Here is a 9,771-nt window from a genome sequence, read left to right as displayed (position 1 = left end):
ATAGCCACCCCACTGTATGTAGTCCCGGATATGTCTTCCTGGCTTTGTTGGCTCTAGGGCACTTGAAGGGAGCAGCACTGGTGGGCTGAGTTGCTGGCAGTCTCTGGAGCTGGTAGAGGCTGTTACTTACATCCTGGGATACCTGGGTAGAAGCTTCGCCACAGACCATGGCATTAGGCGAACAGCTTTTCTGTGTGTTGGTTTGTCCACTGTTGGCTTGTGAGAGTGGAAATTGTCCTGCCTCTCAACATTTGCTGGTTTGCCAAGAGAGTAATTGCTGAGCAGGGGCAGATTAACCAGTAAGCAAGGTAAGCACAGGTTTACTTGTGCTTACTTACTAATCTGTAGTGCACAATTCCACCTGTTTTTCACTACATGTGGTGAAATTGTGTGCTACAGATTAGTAAGTAAGCACAGTGAAAAACAGGGGAAATTGTGCGCTACAGATTAGTAAGTAAGCACAAGCAAGCCCATGCATACCTTGCTTATTGGGTTGCCTATCTTTGTTGCTGACACTGTATCAATTAGGAATTGCATCCAGCCATGAATAACAGAACACTGAAATAGCATGGCTTAAGCAAATTAGGGAAACCCTGGTAGCATAGTGGTTAAAAACTATGGCTGTTAACCAAAAGGTCTGCAGTTTAAATCCACCAGGTGCTCCTTGGAAATTCTATGGGGCAGTTCTACTCTGTCCTGTAGGGTTGCTAAGAGTTGGAATCAACTTCATGGCAGTGGTTTTTTTTTTTTTTTTTTTGGAAGCAAATTAGGAGGTTTTACTTTTTCCCTGTAATGAAAAGTCCAGAGATAAGCATTCCAAGGCTGGTATGGAAGATCCATGATGTCATCAGACTCTTTCTGTGCCGCTTAACTACAATAGCACAAGATATGCCTGTACCTTGTGGTCACAAGATGGCTTCTCTACCTCCTGCACGGAGTCCCCGATGCTATGCTGGAAGAAAGAGAAGGTCAAACAGCACAAGCCAGCTGATTCTGCTCACCCAGAAACTTCCACTTAAATTCCACTGGCCAAAACTGTGTCCATCCTACCTGAAGGCAGCTGGGGAATTGGTGTGTTGGTGGAACAAGTAGGTGACCCCAAGAAAATGAGCATCTTTTTGGTAAGAAAGAAAGTGAAGGAGAACACTGGGAAGACAGCAAGCAGTGTCAGACACAAAGAATTCCCAGAGCCAAAAGCAGTCAATAGAAAAATAACTCACTACCAGACCCAGGTACCAGAGGGGGGAAAGGCAAAGCAAAACCCTTACGATCGTAGCTACCGCTGAAATACAGCTCTTAAATGAATCAGGCTACTACTTAAACAATAAAAAGTGTAATGAGCCATTAAGGAGATTTCATTAGATTTAAAAAAAAAAAAGTGTTTTCTGGAGCTAAGACACGTGATTTTTAGTTTCAAGACTTCATTTGATAAAATGAAAGAGAGTATACTCAATTTTGAGAGTAAAAGTAATAGCCTAAATGATCTGCTGTTCATGTTGTTAGTTACTGTTGATTCTGGCTCATGATGACTCCAATACAAAGACATAAAAATATGAGCAAAAAGAGAAGTTACCTGAAGGACCTGTCTGGCAGGTCTCACGTGAGAAGCATGGCCATTTCAGAAAGAGTAAAAAGAACAGAGAAACTAGGTACTCAGGTTAAAAGTCCCTGATTTGAAGAAAGAGTTGGATCTTTCTATTGAGACAGCTTATCAAGTCACAGAGAAAATTAATTTCTTTGGGAAATTCCTGAATTCCAAGAATAAAAAATATCTTACTGAAACCAAGCTTCTGGGCAAAAGAAATTGCTTACAAGAGAAAAGAACTCTTAGATTAGCATCAGGCTTCCCATGTGCCACAAGAAGCCAGAAGATAGTGGGTTAACAACTCCAAACTGTTCAGAAGAAAGGGTGGCCACCACTTACCAGGCGTAGTGAGAGGAGAAAGAGCATTTGTAGATGTTAAAGGATTCTGAGTACGCCATATATTAGCTGAGGAATACGTTCAAGAACGTACCCTAATCAGATAAACTCACTGTTTCATAATTATGAGGCACCAGAAATTATGAAGATTGAGTTTAAAGAATAGCAATTGAAAGTAAATGAGGAAAATCTTTAGAAACTTCTGTTGATCATTTAAAGAGAAATAAAGCGAAAATTCCACTACTACTTCTGAGACATTTTACAACCAATCCAAAGGCAGCCTCCCCCCTTCCCCTCAAGTAAATCAGTGGGACCATTTTTTCACATATTCAAATAAGAATGCTAGAGGCTAGCTGTGACAAATAATCAAACAAAGAAATACACATCAAAGTCAGCATTGATTAAAAGGGGCCCTAGATAGTTGAGACTTAAGGCAGAAAATATAAATGCAGAATTTAAAGTAGGTAAAAAATATAAGGGAAAAAGCTATGAGCATCTGATTCAGGCTTATCTGCTGGTGTTTTTCAAAGACCTGGCCCATGTGAGGTTAGGATTCAGGGGATGGAGGGCAGGAATAAACCGTTGCTATAGAGTTGATTCCAACTTATGATGATCCCATGTATGTCAGAGTAGAACTATGCTCCATAGGGTTTCCAATGGTTGATTTTTCAGAAATAGATCACCAGCACCTCCCCAGCCTGGACTCTTTCTTCTGAGGCACCTCTGGGTGGACTCAAACCTCCAACCTTTCAGTTAACAGCTGAGTGAGTTCACCATTTGCGCCATCCAGGGATTCAGGAGTTGGGGACAGGAAGGGAAATATTGAGAGGCAGGGACAGTCATGAGCTTGTTGGTTGCTAGAGACCCTTGATAGGAGGCCTTGGAGAGCCCACTTGGGGGCTTGTATCTAGGAGTGCAGTTGAGAATAAGTTATTTCTTTTAGAACTATAGTTTCAAACCACTAAAGGGCAAGGGAATGGAGAAAACAGGAGAGGAGAAAAAAAATCCTAGCTGAGAAATCAGAATGGGCTGAATATGATTGGCAGCTCAAGCTAAGGGTAGCTGTGTGGCATGTTTTATGCCCACAATATTGACAGTGCTAGTCATGGGTCTTCTGTGCAGAAGTCCAGAAGTAGGTGCCTCAGGTTCAAGGTTTAGGTGATTACCAGAATAGATAGAGACAGACAGTTGCCATTGAGTCGAATCTGACTCATGGCAACCTTAGGTACAACAGAACAAAACATTGCCCAGTTCTTTGTCATCCTCATGACTGCATACATGTTTATGTCAATCTTTGTGACTATTGTGCCAATCCATCTCACCAAGGGACTAAAGAGAGACTAAAAAATGTAGTCAGAGATCTTTCACATGGAGAGGAAGTCAAGGCGATAGAGAGAGATAAAAGTTTGGCTTAAACTTAGAAAAATAAGGGTAAATAATAAGGTAACCACAAAGGAGACTAACAATCCCACACATCAAAATAAAATACAATAAAAACACAAAGACTCAGCAAAAACAAAATCAACAACAGTGAAAAAGAGGAAAAGACAGTATATAAAGAAAAACTACTCAGCGTGAAAAATTAAGTGCAAAGAAGAAACTGTCAAGAACACACACAAAAAGACATCAAAATTACTGCACTAAACTCATACCTATCCACAATTATGCTGAATGTAAACAGACTAAATGCAACAATAAAGAGACAGAGTGGTAGAATGGATAAAAAAAGAAAAACACAATCCGTCTATATACTGTCTACGAGAGATGCACTTTAGACTTAAAGACACAAACAAACTAAAATGCAAAGGATAGAAAAAATATATCAAGCAAACAACAATAAAAAAAGAGCAGGAATGTCAATATTAATTTCTGACAAAATGGACTTTAAAGTTAAATCCACCACAAAGGATAAGGAAGGATGCTATATAATGAGTAAAGGGACAATATGCCAGGAGGACATAACCATGTTAAATATTTACTTATCCAATGACGGGGCTCCAAGATACATAAAACAAACTCTAACAGCATTGAAAAGCAAGACAGACAGCTCCACAATAATAGTAGGACACTTCAACACACCACTTTCAGTGAAGGACAGAACATCCAGAAAGAAGCTCAATAAAGCCACGGAAGATCTAAATTCCACAATCAACCAACTTGACCTCATAGACATATACAGAACACTCCGCCCAACAGCAGCCAAGTATACCTTCTTTTCCAAGCCACATGGAACATTCTCTAGAATAGACCACATATTAGGTCATAAAGCCAGCCTTAACAGAATCCAAAACATCAAAATATTACAAAGCATTTTCTCTGACCATAAAGCAATAAAAGTAGAAATCAATACAGAAAAAGCAGGGAAAAGAAATCAAACACATGGAAACTGAATAACACCTTGCTCAAAAATGACTGGGTTATAAAAGAAATTAAGGACAGAATAAAGAAATTCATAGAATCCAAAGAGAATGAAAACACCACCTATCAGAACCTTTGGGATACAGCAAAAGCAGTGCTCAGAGGCCAATTTATAGCAAAAATGTACACATCCAAAAAGAAGCAAGGGCCAAAATCAAAGAATTGTCCCTACAACTTGAAGAAATAGAAACAGAAACAAAAGAAACCCTCAGGTATCAGAAGGAAAAAATAATTAAAAATAGAGCAGAATTAAATGAAATAGAGAACAGAAAAACAATTGAAAGAGTTAACAGGACCAAAAGCTGGTTCTTTGAAAAGATTGACAAAATTGATAAACCATTGGCCAGACTGACAAAATCAAAACAAGAGAGGAAGCAAATAACCCGAATAAGAAATAAGATGGGTGATATTACTACAGACCCAACTGAAATTAAAAGAAACATATCAGATTACTATGAAAAATTGTTCTCTAACAAATTTGAAAACCTAGAAGAAAAGGATAAATTTCTAGAAACACACTACCTAACTAAACTAACACAAACAGAGGTAGAACACTAAATAAACCCATAACAAAAGAAGAGATTGAAAATGTAATTTAAAAACTCCCAACGGAAAAACAGCCCTGGCCCTGATGGCTTCACTGGAGAATTCTACCAAACTTTCAGAGAAGCGTTAACACCACTACTACTAAAAGTATTTCAGAGAATAGAAAAGGATGGAATACTCCCAAACTCATTCTATGAAACCAGCATTTCCCTCATACCAAAACCAGGTAAAGACACCACAAAAAAAGAAAATTACAGACCTGTATTCCTCATGAACATAGATGCAAAAATCCTCAACAAAATTCTAGCCAATAGAATTCAAGAACATATCAAAAAAATAATTCACCATGACCAAGTGAGATTCATACCAGATATGCATGTATAGCTCAACGTTAGAAAAACAATCAATGTAATTCACCATACGAATAAAACAAAAGACAAGAACCACATGCAGAAAAGGCATTTGACAAAGTCCAACTCCCATTCGTGATAAAAACTCTCAGAAAAATAGGAATAGGAGGAAAATTCCTTAACATAAACAAGTGCATTTATACAAAGCCAACAGCCAACATCATCCTAAATGGAGAGAATCTGAAAGCATTCCCCTGGGAATGGGAATCAGACAAGGATGCCCTTTATCACCACTCTTCTCCAACATTATGCTGGAGGTTCTAATTAGAGAAATTAGGCTAGATAAAGAAATAAAGGGCATCCAGATTGGTAAGGAAGAAATAAAAGTATCTCTATTTGCAGATGACATGATCTTATACACAGAAAACTCCAAAGAATCTACAAGAAAACTACTGAAACTAATAGAAGAGTTCTGCACAGCATCAGAATACAAGTTAAACATACAAAAATCAGTTGGATTCTTTTACACCAAAAAAGAGAATGTCAAAGAGGAAATCACCAAATCAACCCCCAAGAAGATAAAATATTTAGGAATAAATCTAACCAGAGACATAGAAGACCTATACAAAGAAAACTACAAGACACTACTTCAAGAAGCCAAAAGAGACTTACAGAAGTGGAAAAACATACCTTGTCCACAGATAGGAAGACTCAACAGTGTAAAAATGTCTACTCTATCCAAAGCGATCTATAGATACAATGCAATCCAGATCCAAATACCAATGACATTTTTTAATGATGTGAGGAAACAAATCACCAACCTCATATGAAACGGAAAGAGGTCCCGGATAAATAAAGCATTACTGAAAAAGAAAAACAAAGTCGGAAGCCTCACATTATCTGATTTTAGAACCTATTGTACTGTCACTGTAGTCAAAACAGCCTGGTACTGGTAGAACAACAGATACATAGACCAATGGAACAGAATCGAGAATCCAGACATAAATCCATCCACATATAAGCAGCTGGTATTTGACAAATGCCCAAAGTCTGTTAAATGGGGAAAAGACAACCTCTTTAACAAATGGTGCTGGCATAACTGGATATCTATCTGCAAAAAAATGAAGCAAGACCCATACCTCGTACCATGCACAAAAACTAACTCAAAATGGATCAAAGACCTAAATATAAAATCTAAAATGATAAAGATCATGGAAGAAAAAATAGGGACAATGCTAGAAGTCCTAATACATGGCATAAACAGGATACAAAACACTACTAACAATGCACAAACACCAGAAGGGAAACTAAATAACTGAGAGCTTCTAAAAATCAAACACTTATGCTCACTCAAAGACTTCACCAAAAAAAGTAAAAAGATTACGTACAGACTGGGGAGAAGTTTTTGGCTATGACAATTCTGATCCATCTGATCTCTAAAATCTACATGATACTGCAAAAGCTCAACAACAAAAAGACAAATAACCCAATTGAAAAATGGGCAAAGGATATGAACAGACACTTCACCAAAGAAGACATTCAGGCAGCTAACAGATACTTGAAGAAATGCTCACAATCATTATCTGTTAGAGAAATCCAAATCGAAACTACAATGAAATACATCTTACCCCAACAAGGCTGGCATTAATCCAAAAAACACAAAATAATAAATGTTGAAGAGATTGTAGAGAGACTGGAACACTTATACACAGCTGGTGGGAATGTAAAATGGTACAACCACTTTAGAAATAGATTTCATGCTTCCTTAAAAAGCTAGAAATAGAAATAGAACTACCATACAATCCAGCAATCCCAGTTCTTGGAATATATCCTAGAGAAATAAGTACTTTCATACAAACAGATATATGCAGACCCATGTCATTGCAGCACTGTTTAGAATAGCAAAAAGATGGAAGCAACCAAGGTGCCCATCAATGGGTGAATGGATAAACTCTGGTATGTTCACATAATGGAATACTATGCAATGATTAAGAAGAAAGATGAGTCTGTGAAACAACACTGAGGTATCTGGAATGCATTATGCTGATTGAAATTAGTCAGTTGCAAAAGGACAAATACTGTATGAGACCACTATTAAATGAACTCAAAAAAAAGTTTAAACACAGAAGAAAATATTCTTTGATGGTTATGAGGGTGGAGAGGGAGGGAGAGGGGTATTTACTGCTTAGGTAGTACAGGAGAACTATTTTATGTGAAGGGAAAGACAACACAGTACAGGAGCGTTCACCACAACTGGACTAAACCAAAAGCAAAGAAGTTTTCTGAATACAACCGAACACTTTGAAGGCCAGAGTAGCGGGGATGGGGGTCTAGGGACCATAGTTTCAGGGGACATCTAAGTCAACTGGCATAACACTTTGGTGAGTGGCATCTGGGGTCTTCAAGACTAGCAAGTAACCATCTAAGATGCATCAACTGGCCTCAACCCACCTGGCGCAAAGGAGAATGAACACCAAAGACGTAAGGTAAAGATGACCCCAAGAGACAGAAAGGGCCGCATATACCAGAGATACATCAGCCTGAGACTGGAAGAACTAGATGGGGCCCAGCTACCACTGATGACTGCCCTGAGAGGGAACATAACAGTGAATCCCTGGTGGAGCAGGAGAACAGTGGGATGCAGATCTCAAGTTCTCGTAATAAGACCGGATTTAACAGTCTCACTGAGACTAGAGGGACCCCGGAGGTCATGGTCCCTGGACCCTCTGTTAGCCCAAGACTGAAGCCATTCCTGAAGCCAACTCTTCAGACAGGGATTGGACTGGACTATAAAACAGAAAACGATACTGATGAGGAGTGAGCTTCTTGGCTCAAGTAGACACATGAGACTATGTGGGCAGCTCCTGTCTGGAGGCAAGATGAAAAAGCAGAGGTGGACAGGAGCTGGTTGAATGGACACAGGTAATACAGGTTGAAAAGGAGGAGTGTGCTGTCTCATTAGGGGGAGGGCAGCTAGGAGTACATAGCAAGTTTTGCATAACTTTTTGTATGAGAGACTGACTTGATTTGTAAACTTTCACTTAAAATACAATAGAAAACAAACAGTAATTTCACTTAACTAGTAAAAAAAAGCCTGCATTGAGCATTGTGCTCTTTAAGAGCTATCCATACGGTATCAAACTGACAACAGCAACTCAAAAGATTAGGTGCTTAGAGGGCAGTAACTTCTTAATAAGGGAGGAACAGAAAACAAGCGTGAAAATGGTTGCACAACTCAAAGAATGTGATCAATGTCACTAAATTGTACATGTAGAAACTGTTGAATTGGTGTATGTTTTGCTGTGTATAGTCTCAATAATGACAAGAAAATAAATAAAATTTAGAGAGAAAAAAAAGAAATGTGACAGGCACACATTTTCATTTTAAATACATTGACACCAAATTTGTTGAATCAAATGTGGGTGGGCTTGTCAACTGCCTGTTTGCTCCTGGTTCTATTCCTTGCCCTCTTCCTGCTCTGCTTTGTATGTTGTGCAGCTATATTTCCCAGGTTCCCTTGTCTTCTGGCTTTCAGGTAGCTTCAACCAATGGGAGGCACTCACCAAAGACTGGAGGGCAGGCAGAAAAGAGAAGCCAAAGTATTTTTACCCCCTTACTCTGTTTTGTGGTGTTTCTGGCAGTGACCGAGTATCTTTGGTGGCCTCAGTTTCCACTGGACAAACTCTTCATCTTTGCGCTCAGCTGCCACCAGGCTGGTCCCTGTGGTTCCAGCTTCTGTTGTGTGGCCCAGATTCTGGGGTCCACTAATACCAACTCATCTCTTTATCCCTCCAGCACTAGGAGGGATAAATCTATGATTCGTGTTACTGTTCTCTGTTTAGGTTCTCAGCCCTTTCACCATCTGCATAACTGATTCCTGGGATTAAATTCCCTCTGTTTGAATTACCTAGAGTGGTTTCCATTTTTGCTTGCTGACCTGTGGCTCATTCACCTTGTCTTATTTCTACCCAGTCCTAATTCACTTTTCTTTCCCTACTCACTATCAGATGACATTGCATCATTCTTCAATACTGAGTTTATGGATATTATGGAGCGGGGTAGCCTTACAGACAAGACTATGAAGGAGGCTGGCCTTCAGAAAAAGAAAGAGATCTTTTCAACCGTGTTTTGACATCCTAAGTAATGAATCTGGACAGTTTCCCAAAACAGTGCAGTAGTATCCCCACTAAAAAGATTTTCTTCTGAAGGAATAGGACACTCTGGTTAAACACAAGAGCAACAGCAGAATTAGAATTAGGGCCACATGGAGCACCTTGAAGTCTAATTACAATGCTGTCACCCTCTAGCCACCTGTTCAGGCAGTTTGGACTATTAAGGAATTTTCTAAATTAACAGAGAGACCTAATGAAAACCTAGAATGTACTAAGGTAACTAATTTTATAATTCTTATCATTTACTCCTATGTTACAACTTTTTGGAGGAAATGATAGTACAGTGGGGACTTTTATGGACTGAATTGTATCCTCCCAAAATTTATGTTGGAATCCTTACCTGGTACCTGTGAATATAATCTTG

The sequence above is a fragment of the Elephas maximus genome, chromosome 17 (assembly GCF_024166365.1).
Source record: "Elephas maximus indicus isolate mEleMax1 chromosome 17, mEleMax1 primary haplotype, whole genome shotgun sequence".
Taxonomy (NCBI): Eukaryota; Metazoa; Chordata; class Mammalia; order Proboscidea; family Elephantidae; genus Elephas; species Elephas maximus.
This window is presented reverse-complemented; position numbering follows the sequence as displayed.